Source organism: Astatotilapia calliptera, chromosome 3 (genome assembly GCF_964374335.1).
Source record: "Astatotilapia calliptera chromosome 3, fAstCal68.1, whole genome shotgun sequence".
In the NCBI taxonomy this organism is placed as follows: Eukaryota; Metazoa; Chordata; class Actinopteri; order Cichliformes; family Cichlidae; genus Astatotilapia; species Astatotilapia calliptera.
The window spans coordinates 33699839-33703658 of record NC_137424.1 but is presented as its reverse complement, the minus strand read 5'-3'; the positions used below and the strand labels follow the sequence as shown (position 1 = coordinate 33703658).

Below are 3820 nucleotides of genomic sequence, written 5' to 3'. Positions count from 1 at the left end.
ACTTTTTGTTCGAGTTTCACTGTCAGCGGAAGTAGGAGTCGCAAGTGGTACTTGGTCAAAAGTGCACATACTAAAAACTGAGTGTGGATGCGCAGAAGCTTTTGTTGCACCTAAATGTTTTTGCATGCGGTCTAACTTGGCTGAACGCTGATCTTTCCTTTCCTTTCCACCCTTATTTCCTGATCTGGAAATAAGGGTGGAAGAAATCTTTTTTTGATTCGAGCTGGAGACTTATTATCATGCTTTGGTCCCAGAACCAATGGATTGTCTTTGGTTCACGGTTCTTTCCTCTAGTGCATCAGTTTTTTGTTAAGCGGTGTCAGGCCTGACCCAAAAGAAAGGTAGCAACATAAAGTGTCCTTAGATTCCAAGAAAGAAACATACATCCCTTAAAAAAAGTAAATAAAATAAAATACATAAATAAATAAATAATTGGAAATCGTTGTCTCCCACCAAGCACCAAAGAAGCAGGGGGCCCAAGGTAGTATGTTGTATGCCACCTGCCTTTTTCCAGTCTTTCATGTCGCCTCGCTTTGCTGGAGGCCCAAGAGGTCCACCCATCCGGATGGCCAGCCAGCCACCCGGCGGAGGACCAGGTCCTCATCCCATGCTGCCCAACATGGACCCCACACGGCCACAAGGTCATCCTAACTTGGGGCCAATGCAGAGAATGAGTGGCCCTCGAGGAATGGGGCCTATGGGGCCTGGCCCTCAGAACTTTGGTGGTGGGATGAGGCCTCCACACAACACCATGGGTCTTGGCATGCCAGGAGTGAACATGGGCCCAGGAACGGGTCGGCCATGGCCCAATCCCAACAATGCCAACTCTATGCCTTACTCATCACCCTCTCCTGGTGCATACGGGGGGGCATCTGGAGGTGGAGGGCCTCCTGGCACTCCCATCATGCCCAGCCCCGCAGACTCAAACAACTCTGGTGACAATTTATACACCATGATCAACACTGGACCTGGCAACCGAAATAATTTCCCTATGGGCCCAGGCTCTGATGGACCCCTGGGAGCCATGGCTGGGATGGAACCACACCACATGAATGGATCACTAGGTTCTGGTGATATGGATGGAATGAACAAGAATTCCCCAAACAATTTAAGTGGCATTACCAATCCTCCCGGGACCCCGCGGGATGACGGGGAGCTGAGTGGAAACTTCCTCCACTCCTTTCAGAGCGAGAACTACTCTTCAACCATGACGATGAGTGTGTGACCCCCTCCCCCTCTTCACCCTACCCGATTTGCCATCATTCCGAGGATCTGAAGTCACTGTAGGACGTGGCCAAACACATCAGCACCAAATCAGGGACAGGCGCCATTTTGGTTCCACACTAACGCCAGAATGCTGATTGGGGGACAAAAACAAAACAAAAAAATCTAAATGGCTGGCAAACTACTGCTCCTTGCTCAAAATGAAGGACAATTACACCATTTATCACAACCCCTGTGTGAGAAAACCAGCTACTGAAATGCATAAATGACACGTTTTATGTTCTTTGCAGAACCTCCTGACCCCGCTCAGTCCTCTCAGCCTCTTTAATCCTAGTGCGAAGAGAAAAAGGTTGGAAGTTTACCTCTTGTACTTTTTAATGATTGCTTTGTGGTGCAAGATGTGCAGGAAATATCTGCTTTTGTCACTTAAAACACTGGAGAGTTTGCATACGCATTGTGAGCTTGGAAAGTCTCTGTCTTGTCATTTTACTTTTCGCCATGCATACGGTGTCACAGAAATGGGTTGACACAGAACTGAGGATTTGTCTTTTACTCTGTGGCCACCTTTCTGAATAATGTATTACTCTGCCCAATGCCCACCTTTCTATTTAAAGAGTCTTAAAAATGGAAACGATGTGAAAGAATATGGCTTTTATTGTGACAGCCTTTTGCAGCGGTGTTGTTACAGTGTCACATTGATCCAGATTGATCAGTCTCTCAAGCCCTTTTCAGACATGGGATTTTTAACATTGCCGCCTTCATCAGTCCCTCAAAGCGATGGCATTCTGTTAGGCTTTGGTCACTTTTACATCAGTGTTCCTCGCAGCTTTATTCAGACGTAACCATGACAGTTGCAAAGAGAGCCACGGTATGTGAGATATTCACCATATGTGCAAAAGAATTGTCGCATTCGTGGCAGTGAGCATTAGGCATCTAGTGAAGTGTAGCCACACTGTTGAATGTTTAACTCGATGTGACATTTTTACCAAGATCAGGGTCTGTGTGAGTGAGTGTGTGTGTGTGTGTGTGTGTGTGTGCGTGCATGTGCGCGAGTGTGTGCATTCTGCCACAGCTGCCCCTGCCTTTTGAACACAGACTCTCTCTTCTGCATGGGGAATATGCACTGCATTAGAGAGCGACGTTTTCACCTTACTGAAAATGAAAAATAGCTTCCGATGAGACAAAACGTCACGTCATATTTTATTGCTGTTTGGGGCAATCTCTACATCAAAGATGGACGAGAGATATGGGCAGTCATAATCCTGTGCATTGGTTAATGCATTCAGACATGTGCCAAGTTGAAAGTGCTAGGTCGGACCTAGTTCGAGATTTCCGTCGCAATCTTTGCAGAAAAGTGACCGGGGCGAAGCCGACGCGTTCGCGGGTGCTTAATGGAAAAGGACTGCATGTCTGAAAGGGGCTTTGTTGTTGACAGTTTGCTACTCTGCCACTCTTGGCTGTTTAAACAGCTGGACTGCTGCCGCGTGCTGTCAAGGGAAGCCAGACTTTGGCACAAAAAGTGAGTGCATGAGTGCTGAGAATCTGTGTACAACATACTACCTAGTGCTGCTCTTCTCTATGTGGACACCTGCTTTAAGATGTGGTGTATATCTCTTTACCTGCCTGTGCTTAACACTCTGTGCGCTTCATCGTCATAGCCTTCTGTGTTACTTCCTATTTGGTTGATGGATATATGGATGAGTTGCCCATTTTAATCTCTCACACATACTGGTTAATACTTCCTTCCTGTATCACTGGTCGTCCCTTTGGTCCTGCCCGTCTCTTGCCCATCCGCATATTTTTTTATATTTTGATACAAACTTTGACTACATATATTGCCCAGTTATTCAGTTAGTCAAAGCTTTCTAAACAGATTCTAGTAGGCACCATTATAAACTTAGCCACAGTCTTGTAAATGTGATGAGAATTTTTGTTTCATTTTTTTCCCTGTGAACATTATGCATTATACACATCTGTCCTATGTTGCCTTTATTTGCTGATATTTTTTTTTATTTCAAATTGAGGAAAGATTGCTTGTTAATATAATTTTACAATAACTTAAAAAAAAAAAAAAAAAAAAAAAGAAAGACCAGCCAGGATATTCTTCACAGAATACATGAACTCTGTGCCTCAACAGGACGGAAACTTCTACGACAGCTTGTTGCTCGGTGTAGACAGATGCGCCTGAGCTGGGACTTCCTGTCAGCAGTGTTATGGTGCATTCATGGTACATGGGTAAACTCAATACTCAAAAAAGTAACACTTAAAATAAAATTAAAATGAAATACAATTGGCCATAAAATAACCCTGGGCTACACAAATACATGAAATCTATGGAAAGAGTTAATATAGGAAACTAGAAAAACTAGGAAAGTAGATGTAAAAATAGACGGAGCATGATGCTAATGAAAGTACATCACAGACAAAAACTGAAAGCATTTCTCCAGTTACCGTCAAACACCAGTTATCAGGCTTTCTTAACAAAGGTGTCTCTGCCAGTGACACGCAGATGTGGTTAACCCAATTCAATGCAAAAATATGAATGCTGCACCGTACAAATAAATGAATAAATGATCAAAACATTCTCAATTCAATT

General features: G+C 44.1%; 1 pseudogene across 1 annotated transcript; it reads left to right on the top strand.

The window, feature by feature from the left end:
* The first annotated feature begins 209 nt into the window (after positions 1-209).
* LOC145426277 (single-stranded DNA-binding protein 3 pseudogene) lies at positions 210-3311 on the top strand (annotated as a pseudogene). Its single transcript, XR_013906986.1, has one exon. The product of XR_013906986.1 is annotated as a single-stranded DNA-binding protein 3 pseudogene (transcript).
* Positions 3312-3820: the final 509 nt, after the last annotated feature.